This window comes from Anabrus simplex, chromosome 5 (assembly GCF_040414725.1).
Source record: "Anabrus simplex isolate iqAnaSimp1 chromosome 5, ASM4041472v1, whole genome shotgun sequence".
NCBI classification, from domain to species: Eukaryota; Metazoa; Arthropoda; class Insecta; order Orthoptera; family Tettigoniidae; genus Anabrus; species Anabrus simplex.
Window position 1 is genome coordinate 119,700,640 of NC_090269.1, and position 26,883 is coordinate 119,727,522.

The window sequence follows — 26,883 nt, forward strand, 5'->3', positions numbered from 1 at the left end:
TTGAAGGTAATAGAAATCAGGTCAGGAAGATTTCCATAAATAATTTAATTCCGCAGAAAAATATAGGAAATAAATTATTTTATCTATGAAGATGTGACCTTGGATGATTGTAAAAAAGGATTGATGAATTTGAATTGAAGAAGATAAGAAAGATAATAATTTTAGAACAATAATTTTTTATACATTGAATGAAATGCTGCTGTGTACAAAAGATTGATGAGGAAGGCATTTAACTAATCCCAATTTATGAAATGATCATAATTAAGAATTTTACTTATTATTATTATTATTATTATTATTATTATTATTATTATTATTTATAAATTAGAGGATTAATTTACGATTATTTCATGAGGGGTGATGAATAATTGGATTTAAAATCGGTTATATTTTGATTTAATGACTTGATTGATAGGCCGAGATACTAAAAGAAATAAGAGAGAGGATTCTCAGTTGGACTCCCGTAAAAAATAATATTTTGATATAACTAAATCCCTGAGACATACTTCGTAGCTAGCTGAGGATTTTTTTGTACGCCAGCGTTTACCAGAAAAGAAAGGAATCGCCAAAAACGGTCCAAGAAAAATTGACGCCTGTACGTATGGCGCAAGAAAAATTGGCTCCCATCGTTGGGGATTAAAAAAATTTGTCGAGAGTAACAATAGGCAACTTGATGTCTTTGGAGTGTACAGACAGGGAAAGGGTAGTGCTGACTTACTTACTTACTTAATCCGGTCCTCTTGTACCATGAGGTGTCGAGGATACGAGAGATCTCCATCTACTCCTATCTCCGGTAATGGCAACGGCCTCTCGTACCGAGAGTCCCCTCTCCTGCAGTGCTTCTCTAATCCCCTCCTCCCATGTCTTCCGTGGTCTTCCTCGAGCCTTCCTTCCTTCCACTCTCACCTCCCTCATTAACCTCGCCAAGCGGTCTGTCGACATTCGGTGGACATGGCCAAACCATCTGAATTGATATTCTTGGATGGTTTTCTCCAGTGGCTTCATATTCAATACTTTCCGGATGGCTGTATTCCTGATCCTGTCTCTCCTGGTTTTGTCCTCTACTTTCCGGAGGTACCTCATCTCTGCCGCCTGGATTCTGCCCTTGGTTCTTTCTGTTAGCACCCAGGATTCGCAGCCATAGGTCAATATGGGAATAAAGGTGGATTTGTAAACGGCTAATTTTGTGCCCTTTGAGATCTCCTTCTTGTTGAGGAAGTTTGTTCGGATGACATTAAACAAGCGCCCTGCTGTTCCTATTCTTTCTGTTATTTCCTCCTCCATCTTCCCATCTGAGCTGATGATTGGGCCAAGATACTTGAACTTGGTGACTTGCTCTAATGGTTTACTATCGACCATGATACAGTGTCTCTCCTCATTCCTGCTGATAATCATAGTCTTTTCTTGTCCGCATTCACCTCCATACCTTTTTCCTTAAGCTCTTCCACCCATACATTGATGTTGTGCTGCAGGTTTTGTTCGCTGGAGGCAACAACAATCAGGTCATCAGCAAATGCCAGGTCAGAAAATCGTACTGGTCGCATGAGATAATTTCCGACCGTCAATTTCTTGATTTTCTCATGACACAGCTTCATAATATGGTCGAGGTATACGATGAAAAGAAGAGGGCTAAGACTGCATCCCTGCCGGACTCCTTGTCTCGTAGTGAACACTGCTGACCTCACATTTCCTGTCCGCACGTAATTCCGACAGTTCTTATACAGACTCATGATTAAACAGCAAAGTGACTTGCTAACTCCATACTCCTTTAGGACTTTCCAGAGTTTGGACCTCGGGACTCTGTCAAATGCCTGTTTCAGGTCAATAAATGCAGCATGAAGGGTCTTGTTCTTTTCCAGTAGCTTTGCACTGGCCATCCTAACAGTAAATATGAGATCTTGCGTGCTTATATTTGGGCGGAAGCCGCACTGGCCTTCTTCAAGTTTAGCCTCTACCTCCTTTCTTAATCTAGTCTCCAGGATCTTTGACAAGACCTTCCCATGCACTGATAACAAGGATATGCCACGGTGATTACTGCACTGTCGATTGTCTCCTTTCTTAAAGATGGGGACGATGACTGCTACTTCCCAATCTCTAGGTACCTTTTTTGTTCTCCAGGCCTCCACCATAATTTTGAATAGAAAGTTTTCTGCTTTCTTTCCCAAGTTCTTAATCATTTCTGGGGCGATTCCATCATGTCCTTGGGCCTTCCCATTCTTGAGTTGTTTAATAGCCAACTGCATTTCATGTATCCTTAAGTCCTCTCCTTCTTCTTGTTCTCCTTCTCCCCCCGTCTCCTCTCTTTCCTCACTTGACCATGGACTGTCTTCATTCTCATTTCCATTCAGTAAATCATTAAAATATTCTTTCCATCTCTCCATTATTTCTTTCTCTTCTGTTAAGATTTTCCTTTCCTTATCTTTTATAAACTTTAGAGGGCACTGCTTCTCCTTTCTCATGTTTTTCAGTGCTCTATAGAACAGCTTCTGGTTCTCTTTATAATTTTTCTCCATTCTTTGTCCGAATTCCTCCCAAGACTGTCTTTTCGCTGTTTTCACTAGGTCTTTAACCTTTCTTCTTTGTTCCTTATACATCTCATGGTCCTCAGCATCCTTGCTTCTTAAGTATTTCTTCCATATTTCGTTTTTCTTTCTTACTTCTTCCTTGATATCATCATTCCACCAGCTGGTTCTTTTCTTGTACTCCCCCACCTTTGTTGTTCCACATACCTTACTTGCCACTTCTAATAGTATCTTCTTGAACATGTTCCACCTTCCCTCCAGGTCCATTTCCTCGATCCTCTCCTCTATCCTCTGACACTCCTCCTCCGCTTCCTGTGTGAACTGCTCCTGTACCTCCCTGTTCTCTCTTAACTTATACACCTTAATCTTTTCTTGCTTCTTGTTCTTAGGTTGTTTCCTCTTTACCTTTGCTGTTGTTTCCATTGTTGTTATCAAGAGAAAATGGTCACTTCCTATTTCATAGCCACGGTATACTCGACAGTCTGTCACCTTCTGGAGGTGATCTCTCTTCACTAACACACAGTAGCGTAGCCAGGATTTCAGTTTGGGGGGGGGGGCGTTCTTCCAGAATTTTATTTTGATAGGTGTCCAAACTTCCATAGTTTAGGTGGTGTAAAATACCGAAAAAGGAAATGGGTGTCCTTGGATCCAAGTAAGAGTGGTGGATTCGTGCGGATTCCGGAAGCTAATAGTAGTTTTCTTCTTCTCCTTCTTTTTCTTTTTCTTCTTCTTCCACCGCTTTTCCCACATCTGTGGGGTCGCGGGTGCTAACTGTGTCGCACATGTGGATTTGGCCCTGTTTTACGGCCGGATGTCCTTCCCGACGCCAGCCCTGTATAGAGGGATGTAATCAGTGTTGTGTGTTTCTTTGGTGGTTGGTGGTGTAGTATGTTGTCTGAATATGAATATGTTGGGACAAACACCTATTCCCCAGCCAGAAGAATTAATCAGACGCGATTGAAATCCCCGACCCAGCCGAGAATCGAACCCGGGACCGTCTTAACCGAAGGCCTCAACACTGATCATTCAGCCAAAGAGTCGGACTCCGTAAGCTAATATTAATGTACATTATATATATATATATATATATATAATGCTCAATAAAAGTACATTCGTTAAAACTCCTGGGGTGTCTGGACTTCTTGGGCGAACCCCCCCCCCCCGTCCCACGGCTACCTCTGTTACTCCCTTCCCAACATAATTGCAGCATTTCATATATTCCGAGTACAAGTGAAATGAATGCAAGAATAAACAGTTTGAGTAAGGATGCAATATTCTGGTTTAGAATAAATACGGTAATGTTATTATAATAATGGCCATGTTATAAGCAATAAAGAAGTGACATTTTATACAAATAATGCGGCAAAGATACACACACACGCGCGCGTCGAATACAGGTTTCTCGTCCTTCTTGCCCATGGCTAGATGATGAAAGCAAGAGAATGATGGCCCACCGTGACTCGTTATTTCTACATTATAAACAAACCCTAGATGATACAGACTTCGAATCTTACCGCATCTTAAGAAATCGCACAAAGCAGTTATCAGAAATTTTTAAAAATGTATATATGTTCGGAATTTAGGTAACAACTTAAATTCTAATCGCGCACGGGACCGGTTTAGAGCTCTGGGAATAGGGAAACATCAACAGAGACAGACAATTGCTGACATTCCACTTGACAAATTGAATGATTACTTTAGTAGAATGAATAATCAACCTGCCCAAATTAACTGCATCGACTCACCGCCCTCTCCTCCAGCCAATCCACCATTCACATTTCACAGTGTCACAGAAAATCAGGTTAAAAGGCTTTGTAATCGATTAAATCAAAGACTGCAGGTGTAGATGATATTCCTATTCCTTTTTTCATAACATTATGGGTGCTATCTCGCCTGTACTGACGCACATACTGAACTACTGTTTACTAAACGGAACTTCCCCAACTGTCTAGAAAACAGCCAATATTATATCGGTACCTAAGAGTTTAGACCCACAATCACCCTCTGACTATCGTCCTTACTCCCTGCGCTTTCTAAAGCCTTTGAACGTTTAGTATACGAGCAAGTTCTGGAATACCAAAATGAAAATGCTCTTTTGTACCCTTTACAATCTGGATTTGAGAAGGGTCACAATACCGCGACAGCACTTTTGAAGGTCACTGAAGACATTAGAAACGCTAGGGACAAACGACTGCTCACTATACGTATCCTTCTTGACTTCAGTAGCGCCTTTGACACTATAGTAATTCCGACTATGATAAAGAAAATGGAACTGCTAAATTTCGACCTGGCTCTGCTTAAGGTTTTTAGTTCTTATTTGAGTAACCGTCAACAGCGTGTAACAGTGAACGACAGGGCCCCTAAATGGAAAATGAAACTTAGTGTTGCCCCACAGGGCAGTATTCTGCGGCCCCTAATTTTATGTATTTTTATCAATGACATACCATCTCTGATAGGAAATAACACACATGACCTCTGTGCTGACGATCTTAAAATATATCTACACTGCAAGACAAGATACACTGACTGACAGAGCAAATGCAACACCAAGAAGGAGTGGTCAGAACTTCATGCCAGTTGCAGGGTAGACTGACGTCACTGAGGTATGCTCATGATGTGAAATGCGCCGCTGTGCTGCGGACGTAGCGAACGATAAATGGGACACGGCGTTGGCGAATGGCCCACTTCGTACCGTGATTTCTCAGCCGACAGTCATTGTAGAACGTGTTGTCGTGTGCCACAGGACACGTGTATAGCTAAGAATGCCAGGCCGCCGTCAACGGAGGCATTTCCAGCAGACAGACGACTTTACGAGGGGTATGGTGATCGGGCTGAGAAGGGCAGGTTGGTCGCTTCGTCAAACCGCAGCCGATACCCACAGGGATGTGTCCACGGTGCAGCGCCTGTGGCGAAGATGGTTGGCGCAGGGACATGTGGCACGTGCGAGGGGTCGAGGCGCAGCCCGAGTGACGTCAGCACGCGAGGATCGGCGCATCCACCGCCAAGCGGTGGCAGCCCCGCACGCCACGTCAACCGCCATTCTTCAGCATGTGCAAGACACCCTGGCTGTTCCAATATCGACCAGAACAATTTCCCGTCGATTGGTTGAAGAAGGCCTGCACTCCCGGCGTCCGCTCAGAAGACTACCATTGACTCCACAGCTTAGACGTGCACGCCTGGCATGGTGCCGGGCTAGAGCGACTTGGATGAGGGAATGGCGGAACGTCGTGTTCTCCGATGAGCCACGCTTCTGTTCTATCAGTGATAGTCACCGCAGACGAGTGTGGCGTCGGCGTGGAGAAAGGTCAAATCCGGCAGTAACTGTGGAGCGCCCTACCGCTAGACAACGCGGCATCATGGTTTGGGGCGCTATTGCGTATGATTCCACGTCACCTCTAGTGCGTATTCAAGGCACGTTAAATGCCCACCGCTACGTGCAGCATGTGCTGCGGCCGGTGGCACTCCCGTACCTTCAGGGGCTGCCCAATGCTCTGTTTCAGCAGGTTAATGCCCGCCCACACACTGCTCGCATCTCCCAACAGGCTCTACGAGGTGTACAGATGCTTCCGTGGCCAGCGTACTCTCCGGATCTCTCACCAATCGAACACGTGTGGGATCTCATTGGACGCCGTTTGCAAACTCTGCCCCAGCCTCGTACGGACGACCAACTGTGGCTAATGGTTGACAGAGAATGGAGAACCATCCCTCAGGACACCATCCGCACTCTTATTGACTCTGTACCTCGACGTGTTCCTGCGTGCATCGCCGCTCGCGGTGGTCCTATATCCTACTGAGTCGATGCCGTGCGCATTGTGTAACCTGCATATCGGTTTGAAATAAACATCAATTATTCGTCCGTGCCGTCTCTGTTTTTTTCCCAACTTTCATCCCTTTCGAACCACTCCTTCTTGGTGTTGCATTTGCTCTGTCAGTCAGTGTATTAACAGGGACCTCCGACGACTCAGTGTACTGTATATGCACAACGAAGCTCTCTTATACTAAACTGCAAAAAACCTCAGACAATTATAATTGGATCACGAAAATTACTGAGCTGCTCAAACAATGTCGCAATCCCGCCAATCCGACTGAATTATTCCCTACAGTAAAACGGTTTAAAAACCCGGCGTAATGATGAATGAAGCAGCTGATTTTTTTTTTTTGCTATTTGCTTTACGTCGCACCCACACAGATAGGTCTTATGGCGACGATGGGACAGGAAAGGGCTAGGACTGGGGAGGAAGCGGCCGTGGCCTTAATTAACGTACCGCCCCAGCATTTGCCTTGTGTGAAAATGGGAAACCACGGAAAACAATTTTCAGGGCTGCCGACAGTGGGGTTCGAACCTACTATCTCCCGATTACAAGCAGCTGATTGGTCTGATCAGATGAAACACATACGTAAAAAGAGTTTTGGAGTTTTTCACACTCTTAAACGGCAGAGGGATGTATTTCCATTTCAGCTACAGGTCAGACGAATACAGACACTCATTCTCCCTATTCTTGGTTATTGTGACGTTGTTTTAGTTGACATGACGAGAGAAGAAAAACTTCAACGAACACTGAATTCCTGCCTGCGATTTATTTACAATATCGGGTACGATGTTCATATCACCCCATACTATCACGCTGTCTCATGGCTGATGTCTGATAAACGTCGGCAGATACACACTTTAACGATGGTGATCAGAGTGGTAGCTGAAAGTCAGCCAATGTATATTTCTTCTAAATTCATATTTTTATCATCATTTCACAATGTAAATACACGTTCTAGATTCATTCTTTCTTTTTCACTACACCGCACAAATAAAATTAATAGACAATTTGTGGTGACTGTCGCCAGATTATATAATCCCCTGCCAGTTCAGGTCAGAGAAACTAGCTTTTTTAAATCACGATTTAAGGTCACCTGCCGAGACTACCTGCTGAGGACAGCTGACTGAATGGTTGAAGTATGAATGTGTGCGTTCCTGAGGATTAGCCATTTTTAAGAGTTTTAAATATTAATTAGTTCTAATATTAATTTAGTAAGTAATTTATTTAAATGTATTTTCAATTCTATTAATTTATGTAGTTTTAACTATTTTAAGTATCTCAGTATTTTATTTAAGATTCAGTGATTAGTATGTGCTTAAGTGTACGAGAGGGCCTAGAGCCCTAACTTCGCCCGCCAATTACAAAATAGTTACCCGCACTTTTGATGGTGCCATTTGAGATTCCAATCAGTCCCCGGGCATTTGATAAAATATATAGGCCTACGTATCGAACTTAGGCACGACTCCGCGATTGTCTTGCTATTTTAAAAGTAAAAAAAACCTTTTTCATAACTTACCGAGGATGCACACGGTGTTGGCTTCTCAGTGACAGAACGGTCCCTCTTCAAAAAAGTTACTTATATGGCACAAAAAGAGGAACTAACGTGCAGCTCACAATCCTGTCACAGTCTTCCCAGCGCTGCAACTTAAACACAGCACATCTCTCAACCACGGTACAACCCGAGGATCCCTAGGACATTGTTGTTTCCTGGAACCGATATGCAAAAGCTGACATGATGTTGTTATCTCGGTGGTCACGTTCCGGCCCCCTACTGAGTGATCCCTTCCTAAGTGCCCCTTTCTCCATGTCTTGACATTTGTCAACACACGGTTACATTCTCAATACTGAGGCCTCTACAGGTAAATATCCCCGCGCATCACAATCCTAAGTGTCTTCCTTTCATTCAAGCAGTACAAATATGGAGACATGTATGGCCCTATTGAGCCCTGCTAGCAGATTCTTGTCGCTACGTTAACTTAACATTTCGGCGTACGTTTTTAAGTTGTTCGTACCGTACGTAAAACAACGGGTGATCATCGCTCTAGTTTCAGGAAATATTTTGGGGGGGGCCCGGCCCAACTGGGCCCCCCCCTTGGCTACGCCAGTGCTAACACATAATCTATGATGGGCGCTCATCTCGGCTGGGTTCCTCCCTCGTGTACATATGTATCATCTTATGCGGGAACATGGTGTTCACTGCGACGAGATTATTGGCAACGCAGAAATCAACAATCCTCTCACCATTGTTGTTAACCACAGGCTCACCATGCCGGCAAACAGCTCCGCCACTTCCCTCTGGCTGGTTTCCGACTCTGCCGTTGAGATCTCCTATTACAATGATTTCCCCTCGAGTGTCATCCACCACATTCTGTAGCTCTTCGTGGAACCTATCATTCTCCTCCTTTCTTACATCGTCGTTCACTCCGTAAACCACAATAAATGTCATCAGCTCCATCTCTGGATCTAATCGTATGCTGACCGTTAGAATTCTATCCGTGTGGAATTTCCAATCCTGAATCTTGTTTCTGAAGTTTTTGTGGATCAGTAGTGCTACTCCTGATTTGGCCCTTAATTTGATGCTAACTCCACTATAAATGAGCATATGATCGTTCACTATTGTATCTACCCCTTGACCTTTCTTTTTTGTCTCTGTCAGTGCCAGCACTACAAGTCTTGCTCTCTCGAATTCTGCCACTAATTCATTCTCCTTTCCAGCTAATCCTCTTATATTCCATGTTCCAAATCTCATAATCCTTTTTCCTCGCCATGTTGCCATCGGGTTCAGCAGTCCGGTGTATCTCTCCTTTTGACTTTTCATGGGAATTATTTCGGGCATGTGACAGTGGCGGTTTCTGGTATAGCGCAATGGAGCAATGAACCTCCAGTTTATTTCCAAATTTTATTCAACTACTTAATATTCATAACTCCCTTGTCAATCTCGAAGCTCTTGCTTAGCCCATCTATCCGTAATATACTCGTACTAGCTTTCAATTCATGTGAACTGCGCACGTTCCGTGGCTGGATACTTGTCTGGAATGAACCCCCTTGGAAGGAAATCTTTCCGTCCGTACCTGGGCGAAGGGTGTGGCGAGGTGCGGGGGGACATCGGCCGGCACGTAGACAAGACCAGGATATCGCAGAAACATATATCCTTGGTTTACGCATGCGCAATATGCCACTCTCTCTAGTCGTGTTGCCGGGGGTGTTGGGGCAAGGTCTGTCTAGACTGACCTTGTGTTGGGGTAAGTATGTGCCTGCCATCTGTTGCCTTTACAGGAATTCAACTACGTAGCAGAAAATAGTGCACATAATTAGCGCTAGTGTTTAAGAGCATCATTCTGCCAGCAGTCACATTAAATTGCCAAATTCCAATTGATGTCCTTTCCCAAATACATCAATATTTACTAAACATCTGTTCATTTGCCTTCTTTGGAATAATTACTTTTTTTTAGAGAAAATTAACTTAAAAATCACCGAGGAAAAGAGCAGCGGGAATGTAATACCAAAGAAAACGCCAATTGTCTAGCCACAGGAGTTCTTAAAATTAAGTTACCAACATTGCGAACATACATTCCTAAAGTTTACTCTGCTGTTCATGTGTGATGCTAGTGTTTATAACAGTTTGCAATAGTTATCATAATTCGTAATATTATTGTACGCTGTGCAAGCGTGTGAGTGTTTTTCTGCACTGTTGTGCCGTTCAGAAACTTAATTTTTAGGACATAAAGAAGTTACAATATTTTCTCCGTGTGTGCATTTTTGTGCACTGTAGTTGCGTCCATAATTTTGGTCCAGGGAAAGGTAAGGAGCTACATAATGAGTTTGAACAGTGATACAATACTTAAGAAGACAAACTTCTCTCTCTCTCTCTCTCTCTTGAGCGTAAACTTAAGATCAAGATTAAGGATGCCGGACGCCCAATGCCTGATCTTGATATAACGAGGCATCCTAAAAGTAGAAGTAATGAAATCGTGCGTAAATTCAGAATGGATTTATACCGTATAAAAGAATCGAGTGGATCTGTGATTGCGAAATTACTAACATGTTGATTTGTTTTCCTTTTTTTATGATTCATGGGTGATGAAAGGGAAGGGACTTAGACCAAAGTCGGAGTGGTAGATATAGGATATTTGTCCAAAAAAATAATAAAGAAACACATAAGTTCTAAATCTCATATGCTTGCCCAGTTTCGATCTCCTGGGAAGACACGATAACCGTCAGTAATTTGACTGTGCTTACAGGCAGTCTTTGGAAAGAGACAACGACCAAGTACGGAAAATTCGTTATGTGCTGTGTAAAGTTCTGTGGCGCATTTGAGATGGCATTGCGTGGGCATGACGTAACAAGTGCATCATCGAATCCTGGCATATTTCGAGGCCTCGTCAATTTTAGTTCTGAAATTGACGTTGCATTAAGAGACCATCTGTCCAAAGCTACTGTTTTCAAAGGCACCTCGAAAGACATTCAGAATGATTTGCTTTCGTGCATGTATGAAATCTGTCGTGAGAAAAAAAAATCACCACAGCGCACTTCATTTCGGTAATCGCAGATGAGACCACCGATATATCAACTACAGCACAATTTGTTATCATTCTTCCCAACGGTAAGCCAGTTGAAATATTCTGGGGTTTCCTCTACCCTCTAGTCATGATGCTAAGACAATAGCAGAGAGTTTAAAATTTTCTTTGAGCGAAGTTGTGGATAATAGAGATAAGTTGATTTCACAAGGTTACGATGGAGAAAATGTAATGAGTGGTCACCCTTCAGGGTGCAAGTTCTCATCAGGGAAGATTTTAGGCATGCACATTATGTGCACCGTTATGCCCATTCTCTGAAATTAGTCATGGCACAGGTGACAGGGGAGATTGGAGATATTGAGGTGGGGGGTGGGCGAATTTTCTTTCTGTTGAACCCCCAGTGACGAAAGTCACGCGCCACCACTGGCATGTGAGATATGGGCCCACAGTGCCTATAGGGCAGTGAGGGGGCTGCCCTCTTTTGGCCTCTGCCCCCGCCATGCTGCAACTTCAGGACTGGTGGTGTTCTCATTCCCTACTGCCTGAGACAAAGATTTTCTTCCTTCAGAACCTACAGCTGAAGGTCTGTCATTTAGTCTGGCCCCTCATCCTCGACCTTACCGGCAAGGGTGACCCTGCCAGGAGCCGAAGCTCCCGCCGGCATCGCACTCGGGATCACTGAGGCACGCAAGCCTCCGCACCACGTCAAGGTACCAGACCATGGGGGAGGAGTGCTGACACGGATTCAAAATAATTTGATAAGATAATCAGCTATGTGGGAAACGACATGGAAAGGAATGTGATTGTAGCGGGAGATCTTAATTTAACAAATGTCAACCAGGAAGGAAATCCGAACGACAGGAAGCATGACCAATAAATGGCAAATAAGCTAATATGGGGAGGACAGCTGATTCAGAAAGTGGCGGAACCAACTAGAGGGAAAATATCCTGGACGTGGTGCTGATACAACCAGATGAGCTCTATAGAGAAACCGAAGTAATAGATGGTATTAGTGATCATGAAGCTGTTTTGTCGTAGTTAAAATTACGTGATAGAAAGGAAGGTTTTAAAAGTAGTACTATTAGGCAGTACCATATGGGTGATAAAGCAGGCATGAAGCAGTTCTTAAAAAGTAATTATAATCGGTGGAAAACCGTAAATAAGAATGAAACGGACTCTGGATGGGTTTGAAGCAATTGTTGAGGAATGTGAAAATAGGTTTGTACCTTTAAAGGTGGTAAGGAATGGTAAAGACCCACCTTATTATAATAGAGAAATCAAGAGTCTAAGAAGGAGGTGCAGATTGGAAAGAAATGAGTTAGAAATGGCTGCGGATGTAAAGAGAAGTTGAAGGAACTTACTAGGAAATTGAATCTAGCAAAGAAGTCAGCTAAGGATAACATGATGGCAAGCATAATTGGCAATCATACACATTTTAGTGAAAAATGGAAGGGTATGTATAGGTATTTTAAGGCAGAAACAGCTTCCAAGAAGGACATACCAGCATTAGTTACGGTAACGAACAAGGTGAGTGTGTATTGAGGATCTTCAAAAAGCAGAAGTATTCATTCAGCAGTATGTAAAGATTGTCGGTTACAAGGAAAATGTCCAGATAGAGGAGGTGACTAATGCTAAAGAAGTATTAAAATTTACATATGATAACAATGATATTTACAATAGGATACAAAAGTTGAAAACTAGAAAAGCAGCAGGAATTGATAAGATTTCTGGGGATATACTAAAGATATAGTACGATATATGAAGTACTTATTTGATTATTGTTTGGTTGAAGGAACTGTACCAAATGAATGGAGATTTGCTATAGTAGCCCCTGTATATAAAGGAATGGGTGATAGTCATAAAACTGAAAATTACAGGCCAGTAAGTTTGACATGCATTGCATGTAAGCATTGGGAAGGCATTCTTTCTGATTACATTAGACATGTTTGCGATATTAATAACTGGTTCGATAGAAGGCAATTCGGTTTTTAGGAAAGCTTATTCCACTGAAGCTCATCTTGTACGATTCCAGCAAGTTATAGCAGCTATTTTGGATTCCGGAGGTCAAATGGACTATATGGCGATTGACCTGTCTAAAGCATTTGATAGGGTAGATCATGGGAGACTACTGGCAAAGATGAGTGCAATTGGAGTAGACAAAAGAGTGACTGAATGGTTTGTTATATTTCTAGAAAATAGATCTCAGAGAATTAGAGTATGTGAAGCTTTATCTGACCTTGTAATAATTAAGAGGGGAATTCCCCAAGGCAGTATTATTGGACATTTATGTTTTCTTATATATATAAATGATTTGAGTAAAGGAGTGGAATCAGAGGTAAGGCTTTTTGCGGGTGATGTTATTCTCTATAGAGTAATAAATAATTTACAATACTGTGTGTAACTGCAAAATGACCTCGGTAATGCTGTGAAATGGACAGTAGGCAATGGCATGATGATAAACGGGGTTAAAAGTCGGGTTGTGAGTTTCACAAATAGGAAGAGTCCTCTGAGTTTTAAAAACTGCGTTGATGGGGTGAAAGTACATTTTGGGGTTCATTGTAAGTATCTGGGTATTAATATCAGGAAAGTTCTTCATTGGGGTAATCATGTAAATGGGATTGTAAATAAAGGATACAGATCTCTGCACAAGGTTATGGGATGTTTAGGGGTTGTAGTAAGGATGTAAACGAGAGGGCTTATAAGTCACTGGTAAGACCCCAACTAGAGTATGGTTCCATTGTATGGGACCCTCGCCAGGATTACTTGATTCAAGAACTGGAAAAAATCCTAAGAAATGCAGCTCGATTTGTTCTGATTGATATCCGACAAATGAGTAGCGTTACAAAAATGTTGCAAAGTTTGGGCTGGGAGGAACTGGGAGATAGGAGACGAGCTGCTCGACTGAGTAGTATGTTCCGAGCTGTCAGCGGAAAAATGGCGTGGAATGACATTAGTAGACGAATTTGAGTGGCGTCTTTAAAAGTAGGAAAGATCACAATATGAAGATAACATTGGAATACAAGAGGACAAATTGAGGCAGATATTCATTTATATGAAGGGGAGTTAGGGACTGGAATAACTTACCAAGGGAGATGTTCAATAAATTCCCAATGTCATTAAAATCATTTTAGAAAAGGCTAGGAGAACAACAGATAGGAAATCTGCCACCTGGGCGACGCCCCTAAATGCAGATCAGTAGTGATCGATTTTCTTTTTTCTTATTTAAAAGCATTGTATCATCATACTGAAACACTTGTCAACAAAAATATCGGCGCATTCCTTACACACATGATTCAATGAATTTACATTTAAGAGCTGGACAATTCTCCTTTTAGCGTAAAGCCTACTAACAGAAAAAATATCTGTAAATTTAGCCTCAAAAACATTCATACTTTCCCTATAAGCAATACTTGCCATAATGTCATTACATTAGGGTAAAGCAAATTTGCATCATCATATAAATTCAACAAAATATGTACATTTCTTAAATCACCCATATTTTCTTCAGTGCTTGACAACGCATTACAGCATTCCAAATGGAGTAACTTGGAACACAACCAGCCACACTCATGTGTATATGTATTTTCCTGAATTAAATCAAACCCACAGATCACACCTACAACAACACATCGTCATTGAAGGTTAACTGCTGCACTGTACAATAAAATATGCGTATTACATTTTAAGTCAGTTAAAATATGGGTCGAGCAGGTCAGAAGATTATGAAGTACTATAAAAATCTCTTTGTCTCTGGAAGAATATATATGCAAACACAATATTACTTACATTTTCTTGTCACTAGGGAAACGGAAGAAAGACCGCGCATTCTTCTCTACTTCATAGTTACTGCAGCCAAACCCAGAACATACCTTTACCCTCATGTTGAGAGGAGATATCAAGGAATGACACACGCTGCTATTTAATTATGTGAACTCACTGAAAACGCATAAATAACATCAAAATCTGCACACACAAATACATGTGCTCTTATGACAGAATCAGTAGTTCTCAGGTCAATCCGCTAGAGAGAGCTCTAATAGCTGTCCCTCGATTTCCCGCAGAGTTCTGCGTATTTTCTCTACTGTATTTGTAGACTGGCAGCGTCCTATCTCGTAGCATTGGTGCTACTGAAGCCGGAAACTTGCGGCCGCTGCCATCTTACGTCACTACAGAGCCACTGTAAACAAGCATGTTATTGTGTTATAAGCAATTTTTTAAATGTTTTAATGCATATTTCACATTAATGCTTCGGCAGACTACTGTGTGGCAGAATGGTGAATACCCGCGTAGTGTTTGGGTGCGGTTTTCCCTATGTACGAAGAAGGAATAAGGAAGGTGTAGGAGTACATGTGCTCATGTAGCCTACGCCTGTTGTCTACTTATTAATGCAATTAGATTTACCATTAAAGGTGCCTAATTCACTTCCTTCCGGCGTATAGTTGTCGTCGTTAGCCCCCTTATGATGGAGTGCGGCAAAAATTAAATGGCGTATGGCTTTCAGTGGCGGGAGTGTCCGAGTACAAGTTCGGCTCGCCAGATGCAGGTCTTTCGATATGACACCCGTAGGCGACCTACGCGTCGCGATGGAGATGAAATGATGAAGACGACACGTACACCCATCCCTCGTGCCAGCGAAATTAACCAATAATGGATAAAATTCCCGATCCTGCCGGCAATCTAACCCGGGACCCCTGTGACCAAATGCCAGCACGTTAACCATTTAGCCATGGAACCGGGATGAAGTTCACCTGGGGAATAATAATAATAATAATAATAATAATAATAATAATAATAATAATAATAATAATAATAATAATAATAATAATAATAATAATAATAATAATAATAATAATAATTGTACCGGGCGGTACACCTCCACGCTGCTAATTTAAAATGTGCGCCAGTTGAAACTCCTCTGCTGGAGGAAGTCTGAACTTTATTGACGGTATTAATTTTCAAGTTTCTCTGAAGATGTCACTAAGTGGAAAGTTTGGTGTTTTTGAACTGTGCCACTTTTGATGTATTTTTGTTTTACCGGTAGTAAGAAGTGTGAACACTCTCTTCTAGAGGATACTACTGAAAAACTACAATGGTGCACCCTAGTGCGATGTGAAAGAACTATTTTTTGGAGAAATTTTTATTTCAAAAGTTTGTTTCTTGTTAATTTTTTTTCTGTTATTGTTTAAGTTGGCTGTATACCCCTCTCTTTCCCCTTGTTTTGTATTTAGCCAATCCCGAATTTCTTTAATTAACTTCTGACCAATCTGATGTATCTTCCCCCATCTTGAATATGCTGCTTATCCCTAACCAATAAAGTGATTGTGGGCGGGTGTTTTATTTCCAAAAACGCCTCGAACTTTCCGCGAGAGTATATAAACTGCTGATTTTTGGGTCTCTGCGCCACTTCCGTACCATCTTTCAGTGCGTAAAGTACCTAGCAGGAGGCGGGAAGCGCCTCTTTCTTCGGCAGCGGTCAACAACAAGGTAATGGCCGATTAATAACTTCCTTCTTTGCTAGCTCAGCAGTTTAACTCTCGGGGCGAGTCCGAAGTTTTTCCATAATGTAACCTTCCTTAAAATGTAAAGACCCTTGGTATCTATTCTATCTTTAAACTGCATATCGGGAGAGAGTGCTTAACCCTCTCGAGCTCCCACTCATATTGTTTTGAGGTGAACTTATTTTTCTCAACCTATTCTTCTTTAACGTAATGTAAATTGTTTCTTTCTTAAGTCACCTCTTTAGTATGGGATTAGCCCTTGTATTAACGGCCTAGTGCCAAGTAGGTTTTAAACAAAGTGTATTAGGAGCGCAAGTTCGCCTCCTCTCAAATTGTTATTTTAGAGGTCATGTAATTAATCTTTTTCTCACTTAATAGACCTCAGTAGGTTGGGTAGTTTACCCCTGTGTCTATGTCCTGAGAGGACAACTTGAAGGTGGAGTTTGGTGTGGCCTTTGAGAGGCTTAAAGTTTGAGAGCGAGTGGCTCTTTCTTGAAAATTGAGTGTTGTATGCCTCGAGGAGGCTTTTCTGTGTAATTTGGAGCAAGTGCTCCTGAGCATGAATGGGGTTTTCTGCCTCCCTGTTAAAACTTATTTTGGAGTAAGGTTGGGCTGATTGCCCAAGAATTGTGAAGCCGGGGCGCGAATCCCAAATCCGGTAAATATTGTAACTACATTTTGTTGACTTGCTACTCTGTACCTGCCATGCTTGTTATTTCTTTATTTTGAAAAGAAAATATAACCTTGTTAATTTTACATGAACTCTAATTTCGTAGCTTGAGACCCGTTCACACCCGCACCTTCTTTCACGTCTAACTACCGCAAAAACACGGTAATAATAATAATAATAATAATAATAATAATAATAATAATAATAATAATAATAATTGTACCGGGCGGTACACCTCTACACCGTTTATTTAAAAGTTGCGCCAGTTGAAACTCCTCTTCTGGAGGAAGGTTGAACTTTATCTACTCTATTAATTCTCTACTTTCTCAGAAGGTGTCACCACGTGGAAAATTTTGAGTTTTTGAACTGTGTCACTTTTGATGTGTTTTTGTTTAGCTTGAAGTAAGAAGTGTGAACTTTCTCTTCTAGAGGACACTACTGAAGATCAACAATAGTGCAACCTAGTGCGGAGTCAAAGAACTATTTTGTTGAAGAAATTTTTATTTCAAATGTTTGTTCTTTGCTAAATTTCATTCTGTTATTGTTTAAGTTGGCTGTATACCCCTCTCTTTCCCCTTGTTTTGCATGTAGCCAAACCCGAATTTCTTAAATTAATTTCTATCCAATCAGATGTATCTTCCCCCAACTTGAATCTGTTGCGGGGTCCTATCCAATAAAAACGTTGTGGGCGGGTGTTTTCATTCCCCTAACGCCTAGAACCTTCCACGAGAGGTTATAAACTGCTGATTTTTGGGTCTCCGTGCCACTTCTGTTCCATCTTTCAGTGTATTAAGTACATCGCAGGAGGCGGGTAGCGCCTCTTTCTTCTGCAGCGGTCAACAATAAGGTAATGGCCGATTAATAAATTCTTTCTTTTCTTGCTCAGCAGTTTAACTCTCGGGGCGGGTGCGAAGCGTTCTACCATGTAACCTTTTCCTAAAATGTAACTACTCTTTTCTTCGATTCTCTTGTAAAGCTACATTCTGGGATAGAGAGTGCTAACCCTCTCGAGCTCCCACTCATATTGTTTTGAGGTGAACGTATTTTTCTCAACCTATTCTTCGATAATGTAAAACAAATTGTTCTTTTCTAAGTCACCTCTGTAGTATGGGATTAGCCCTTGCATCAGTGGCCTAAGAGCCAAAGGAGGTCTTAAAATCAAAGTGTATTAGGAGTGCAAGCTCGCCTCCTCCCAAATTGTTTTAGAGGTCATTTAATTAACCTGCTTTTCATTTAATAGACCTCAGTAGATTGGGTATTTTACCCCTGTGTTTATGTCCGTTGACGGACAACTTGAAGGTGGAGTTTGGTGTGGCCTGGGAAAGGCTTAAATGAAAGAGCGAGTGGCTCTTTTGGAAACGGAGTGTTGTGTGCCTCGAGGAGGCTTTACTGTGTAATTTGGAGCAAGTGCTCCAGGGTTTGATTGGGGTCTTCTGCCCCTTTGTTAAAATTTGTATATCGGAAAGTTGGGCTAGTTGCTCAAGAATTGTGAACTCAGGGCTCGAAGCCCAAACTCTGTAACCCCTGCAATTGTACATTTCAAATTGTGTTTCGGCTACTAAGTACCTGTTCTTTGTTATTACTTAATATTGAAAAGAAAATATAACCTTGTTAAATTTTACGTTAACTTTGATTCCGTAGTTTGAGACCCATTCACGCCCGCACCTTCTTACACCTCTACCTACCATCAAAACGCGGTAACAATAATAATAATAATAATAATAATAATAATAATAATAATAATAATAATAATAATAATAATAATAATAATAATAATAATAATAATTCATTCATTCATTTATTTCAATTAATTCCAACGAGCCTGCAGGCTCATACATAGGAATTGTACAGGACATTACATACTGGCGGGCACTTACACATCAAAATATAGTTTGTGTATATAAGATAATTAGTAAATGGTTGAATTATTATTAAAGGTATATTGTAAGGATGTCAAAATAACTGTTAAAATTAGAGTGGAAAGATTGGTAAGCTTTCGTCAATCGAAATAGGTGTTAGCTTTGTTACCACAGAATATTATTGAATATATCTCAGGATTTGTGGTAAAGATGTTAGTCAATTTACTACAGTGCGGTACTTGCAAGGAAGCTGTTGTACAAAAAAAAAAAATCCTTAGCTGGGCTGAGTGGCTCTGATGGTTGAGGCGCTGGCCTTCTGACCCTAACTTGGCAGGTTCGATCCTGGCTCACTGCTGTGGTATTTGAAGGTATTCAAATATGTCAGCCTCTTGTCGGTAGATTTACTGGCATGTAAAAGAACTGCGGGACAAAATTACGGCACCCTGGCGTCTCCGAAAACCGTAAAAGTAGTGAGTGGGACATAAAATAAATAACATTAAACATTATTATTAGATAATCCTTATCCATTCATTTCTTTCCAGAAGAGAGTTAATCTGTATGTTCCCACGAAACTTACTGAGATGTATTTCGGCAAGCCCGGTCATGAAGTCACAGCTCAGTGCCATTAAACCAACGACATGTAAGATATAGACTGCTAAACACACTCGTTACAGCGCCCCTGGTTGAAGCACAGCGAACTAACTTTTGCCTGTAACTGTCATGGCGGCTGCCACTTCTTGGTCTTGACTATTAGGTCTTATTAGTTCAATGAATTGATGAGATTATATGTTATTGTAAATTAAAGGTTTATTTTGAAATAAACACGCCATTTTCAAACATGCTTAGTGTTGCATTGATGTTATAATGAAATAAGCGCAGTGAATATGGTGAGCATTTGCTTGGTTAAAACAAGAATTACGTATGTAGAAGGATGGATAATTCGGTGTCATGCACTAACAATAAAGTCATTCACTACAGAAAGACATCTTATGCGTACAGCAGTTCACTGAGGAATTCACACGCGTATAGAAAGATAACACTGCCTTTTCATGACATGCCTTCAGTGTCATTCTGGTATAATTTTTGAATTTTGCTTCTTGGTATGGTTTGTTATGTTTTATGCTTTTTGCTACTTATGGCTACTTTCTATGACTGCTGTGCAACATGCAGCACATGCGTCCGTTGGTTGCGGTGTAGAATATCTCTACGGCATCCTCTGCCTGTCATAAGGGTCCACTAAATGGAGTTCTAAAGATTGTGAAGTTGAGCCCACCGGACCCCTGGCTAAGTGTAACATTCCTTCCACATACGGTATCCGACCAGCTTTACCACTTTAATATTTCTACCGGACCTCTCTTGGTCAAACCACTCCTGGCTTCATTCTACTGAATTCAGAGCCTACATTTATTTATTTATTTATTTATTTATTTATTTATTTATTTATTTATTTATTTATTTATTTATTTATTTATTTATTTATATATTTATTTATTTATTTATTTATCTAATTATTTATTTATTTTTAACCTTGCACACCTTCTCAAAGACCGTACTCCATCACACAACAACTTCTCCACATCGTTTCTATGGCAGATTCAGAGGAAATAAGCATATGTTTTGCCTTCAAGTGTCATGGCTGCCAGTGGTTCAAGTAGATTCAAAGATGGCCATCAGATTAGCAGTCTATATTTTTAATGTCGTTGCATGAATCATGCTTTGGATCTAAACTCGTAGGACACGCACGTTTATCTCGCTTCCTACTATCACGAGGCCTCGCTACTATCATATATGACGTCGTTTATTTCATCTCATTATCTCCTCTGGTGTGGTTGACGTCAGAACGGTATCCGGTCACAACTCGCCATCTCACTTCAGACCCGACCCTGTTCAGAAATGGGACAAGGGTTGGCCAAACAAACAAACTTGAAAATACGTGTGAGTCATCCTCTAAGAGTTGAATGGAATGAGATTTGACCATAGGTCGGTCTAAACAGGTTGGCTATTTTCAAGCATTTGTAAATTGATATACCATAATTTCTTTTTTAACAGTAAAATGAAGGACCAAATAGTTCTAATTAATCAGCGTTATTATTATTATTTCGATGGGCTTTTAATTATTGTAATTATATCCTGTCCAAGTTTCCAGTTTTGTCTACTATTTTACATTAATGCATCGGGGTAGTGTAGTGACGTAGGATGGCCGCGGCCGCTTGCTTCCGGCTTCAGAATCCTGCTGTACGCATAAACCGGCTTCGGTGGTGGGGTCATGTGAGGCGAATGGAGGAGGATAGGTTACCTACAAGAATAATGGACTCTGCTATGGAGGGTAAGAGAAGTAGAGGGAGACCAAGACGACGATGGTTAGACTCGGTTTCTAACGATTTAAAGATAAGAGGTAAAGAACTAAATGAGGCCACAACACCAGTTGCAAATCGAGGATTGTGGCGACGTTTAGTAAATTCTCAGAGGCTTGCAGACTGAACGCTGAAAGGTATAGCAGTCTATAATGAAAATTCTCAGAGGCTTGCAGACTGAACGCTGAAAGGTATAACAGTCTATAATGATAATGTATGTATGTAATAATACCGGTATTTCAGAGAGCAAGGCATCGGAGACTGCTACTGCAGCCCAGACTCTCGCCCCTCACCCCTCTATCATATTAAGCTATTTGCCGCTACTCACCGCACGAGGCTTGCTGCTGTATATCGCCAAATACAGTAGAGACAATACGCGACACTGAGCGAGATATCGAGGGACAGCTATTGGAGCTCACTCTAGCGGATAGACCTGAACAGTACTGATTCTCTCATAAGAGCACGTGTATTTTTGTGTGAAGTTTTTGGTGTTATTTATGCGTTTTCAGTGAGTTGACATAATTAAATAGTAGCGTGTGTCATTCCTTGCTATTTCCTCTCAACATGAGGGGAAAGGTATGTGCTGTGTTTGGCTGCAGTAATTACGAAGTAGAGAAATATGCGCGGTCGTTCTTCAGGTTCCCTCGTGACAAGAACATGTAAGTAATATTGTGTTTGCATATACATTCTTCCAGTGACAGAGATTTTTATAGTACTTCATAATCTTCTGACCTGCTCGACCCATATTTTAACTGACTTAAAATGTAATACGCATATTTTATTGTATAGTGCAGCAGTTAACCCTCAATACCGATGTGTTGTTGTAGGTGTGATCTGTGGGTTTTGAAATGTCACAGAAGTGATATGGATAATGTGTACAAGAAAGAAGGGACGTTACGCTTATTTAAGAATTATAAGATCTGTTCAGATTATTTCCAGGCCAGCGACTTTAAAAATCCTCGACTATACAGCCAAGGGTATGTTACATTTTTACTCTAATTGTACGTAAATATTCCTCAAAGCATCACTATCGACAACATTTTCATACTTTTCTTTCTTTAATCCCTCTTCTCAGATTAAAGCCGGAATTTTATAGATTTTCTTTCTGTTAGTAGGCTTCATGTTAAGAGGAAAATTGTCCAGCTTTTAAATGTTAATTCATTGCATCATGTGTGTAAGGAATGTGCCGATATTTTTATTGACAAGTGCCTTAATGTGATGATACAAAATTTTCTAAATGAGAAAAAAGACAAATTCAACCGTAAAAGTTCAGGCAGTAATGCTAAAGCTAAAAAGTAATGCATAAATGAAAGATCAAGCCATTTCACAGCAGCCCATTTCATATCTTGTTTATGTGTCTAATTTCAGTCTTTGAATAATACCCTTTTAAATAATTCTTCATTCATTTATCCAGAATTGCTTTAGCAACTTCGAAGTTAATATCTCAATACCACTTTCTTTCTAGACGTAATTTATTTATCCATTTCCGTATATACATTTCCATTTATATTTGAATTTAGCGCGATTTGTTCAGGTCAAGTCACTAGGAGCGCCATCGTCGAATTGTCTCCCATTTTAGTAAGGCGAAATCCGTAAGTGTCGCGTATTGTCTCTACTGTATTTGATATCGCATAGGAGCGGGGATCGGGTGATAGGTGTGTTATGGGCTTCTGTCCGTCACATCGCCACTGCTATCAACCATGCGTTAGTACTTCCTCATCTCATACTTCTGACTTAATTATACAGATAACAGAATTCTGGCATTTCATTCCCGTTTATCCTTGTAGGAAGACACTACAAGGCTGCTGTTATAGAAGCAATGTAGTTTTCTTTTTATTGGTAGATCTGCTAAAATGAAATGCAATCTTTCAGGTTTATTCTCTTTTGTTGGTTGCAATCGAATCCGTGATCATGGGTCGGACACCACCACTGATCTCCCGAGGAAGCTAATTAACCAGTGAAGGATGGGTACGGCCGCTGTAAAACTCAACATTTTTATTTAATAAATAATAATAATAATAATAATAATAATAATAATAATAATAATAATAATAATAATAATAATAATAATAATAATAATAATAATAATGGGGCGTGGCATCTGTATAGCCCTGGTAGTGACCTAATGAGGGTAAAATGAATGCCGAAGACGTTATAAACACCCAGTCCCCAAGCCAGGGGAAATACCAGTATGAGGTTGTTGATTCTGAAAACTGAACCACGGCCATCGGACTAAAGGCAAGCATTCTATCCATTTAGCCCACAAAGCCGGACTTTCATTTGCTAAACCTTAGGCTACCATCTCCACTGATCAGGGGTTGAGCATTGGCAGTAGCAGAGGCCAGGGCAGTAGCTTGTGCTGCAGTCTTGACAACACAGCAGGCTTCTCCGTTGGCTACTGGCTGCAGTTCGAAACGCTGATAGCTTCACGTTCACTAAACCAACCATCGAAAAGGGGCAACCTAAGTCTAGTGGTAACCCACGTCTTGATCCCAGCAAACGTCACTGTTTTGTGTCAGTTTCGATGTTAAACGTTGTTTATTGAAATACTCAAGATCAAGTACAGGAATTAAATAACAGACAATAGAGTGCATAATATAATGCACGTTGCTGGCAAGATTTACAGTATTACTTGTTTTACTTGAATGCCCGTGTGGCTCTTGAATTTTCTTAATGCTAGGTGTAGTAAACTAATACGGTATGTAGGAACTAGACTCTCGTAGCATTCGTACTATCCCATTCATCCGGGGGTTACACTTTGCTTTTACTCCGTCGACGGGCAGAAAACCTGGAGCTCTAATATGCGACCTATGATTGAGTATTCAATCAATTATGGAGCACCGACTTCTTCCCACCCTTCAAAAATCCGACTACCTCTGCCAGGTTTGAATCCACAGTCTTGGGATATGGAGACCGACACGGGCCGACTGTCTACAACTGATCTTCAAAGTGTTTTAGATTATCAAGTTCCGTAGGCCTACATAGCTCCATGTTAGCAAAGAGAATGAGTGCATGCTACGGTAGGTACGGTAGATATTGATAATTATTATGCTCAAGTATTTAAGAAACTTAAGAGTATTAAGTCATCTTTTTTATGTGTATGTGTATTATCTGAAGAGCCGGCCCCGTGGTCTAGGGGTAGCGTGCCTGCCTCTCGCCTGGAGGCCCCGGGTTCGATTCCTGGCCAGGTCAGGGATATTTTCTCTCGACCTGAGGGGGCTGGTTCGAGGTCCACTCAGCCTACGTGATTAGAATTGAGGGGCTATATGACGGTGAGATGACGGCCCCGGTCTCGAAAGCCCAGAATAACGACCGAGAGGATGCGTCGTGCTGACCACACAGCCCCTCATAATCTGCAGCCCTTCGGGCTGAGCAGCGGTCGCTGGGCAGGTCAGAGCTTTTTCAAGGGCGTTAAGTGCCGGGGGGGGGGAGGGGGAGGTATCTGAAGAGTCAATACAATTGTATGTAGCCAATTGAAGAATTAGTGAGACCGTTTAGCTTGGTATGGCGCACGAAAGTTTCTTGAAATCAAATATAACATCAGTTGGAACCGAAATGGTGTGTCTCAAGGCAGTGGGGGTCTTGTCAAGGATGTTCCATGTATGTTCCATACAATCACACTGCACTCTACCGACGTGTTCGTCAATTATTTTGTGTACTTTCCTGTTCATACCCTGACGAAGCGGTGTGGACAGGACGGCTGCGATCGCCGCGACATCTTTTTTATCTTCTGCTCTGTAATGGCGGTAAGGGACGTGACATTGAACAGCTGTTTTCTGGCCGTGTACTTTTAAAACTCATATGCCCTTGCTTTACACAACACATTATGATCTAAATTATGTACGCTTATCAAATTTTATATAAACCGTGTTCGGAAAACCTACAACCTGTTTTCCAGTCTTTGACCGGCTCAGGGATGTAATGGGGTCGCCATTTATTAATGACTGATAAATGCTATGAAATGATAATGGAGAGTGTTGCTGGAATGAAAGATGACAGGGAAAACCGGAGTATTCGGAGAAAAACCTGTCCCATCTCCGCTTTGTCCAACACAAATCTCACATGGCGTGACCGGGATTTGAACCACGGTATCCAGCGGTGATAGGCCGACGCGCTGCCGTCTGAGTCACGGGGTCTCCTCGGAATACGTAATTGTTCAAAATAAATTGTTTATACCTTGTTTTTAATTAGGCCTGTCGGTGTTGCACATATTTTGTGTGAGAAGATTAAGATAAATAGGACACAGCTATGTTACTCTCTTTGTACCAACAGAGTATTTAACAACATTAATTGAAATCAGCATACTGTACAGAAAAACGTCAATGTAAGCTATATGTACAGTGCCGGTATTAAATAACTTTCATTAAACTAAGAACACCGTACGGAAACACGTCCATGAAAGCTAGATGTACAGTATTTAATAATATAATTCATTGAAATAAATAAATAAATAAATAAATAAATAAATAAATAAATAAATAAATAAATAAATAAATAAATAAATAAATAAATAAATAAATAAATAAATGGCGCGTGGCCTCTGGAGAGGCCTGGTGCAGGTCTTCCGATCTGACATCTGGTAGGCGACCTGCGCGTCTGTGAGAATGAAACCCTACCTATCATGAATTCTAATGCTTAAGACGGCACACACACACACACACACACCCAGCCCCGAACCATCGGAATTAACCAATGAAGGTTAAAATCCCAACCCAATCGGGAATCGAACCCGGGACCCCTTGGACCAAAGGCCAGCACGCCAACCATTTAACCACGGAGCCGGACATTCATTGAAATCAGCACACTGTACAGAAACACGTCAATTTAAGCTGGACGTACGATGTTTAATAGCATTCATTGAAATAATGACACTGTGCAGGAAAATACCCCCTGTGGGTGGGGGCGGTAGAATTAACACCCACGGTATCTTCTGCCTCTCGTAAGAGGCAGATAAAAGGGCCACCAGTGGCTCTTAACTTGGGAGCCTGGGTTGGCGACCACGAGCTTCTTAGCCGAATCCTGATATTGCTTCCACCCACTTGTGCCAGGCTCCTCAGTTTTATCTATCGCACTTTTTTACAAGTTGCTTTACGTCGCACCGTCACAGATAGGTCTTGGTGGCGATGATGGGATAGGGAAGGGCTAGGATTGAGAAGGAAGCGGCCGTGGTCTTAATTAAGGTACAGCCCCATCATTTGTCTGGTGTGAAAATGGGAAACCACGCAAAACCATCTTTAGGGCTGCTGACAGTGGTGTTTGAACCCATTATCTCCCGAATACTGGATACTGGCCGCACTTAAGCGACTGCATCTGCCGAGCTCGGTCTGTATGGTAAATGACCCCCCTTGGTCAAGTCAAGTCTTTTTCAACCGGTACTGTGTTATGTTCGCGAAGCCTAGAAAGCCCTTAATGTTCCCGCCCTTCGTGGCCCGTGTCTTTTAGGACCGATAACTTCATTTTTCGAAGTGTCGGGTCCTTTTCATTTTTTTCACCTCTGATTAGTGTTAATAGAGGATAGTTGCCTAGTTGTACTTCCTCTTAAAACAACAACCACAACTACCACCTGTGCAGAGTAATTCCATTGTAGGCTATATGTACAGTACTGAATAACATTCATTAAAATCAGTGCGTCCGCCTCTGTGATGTACTGG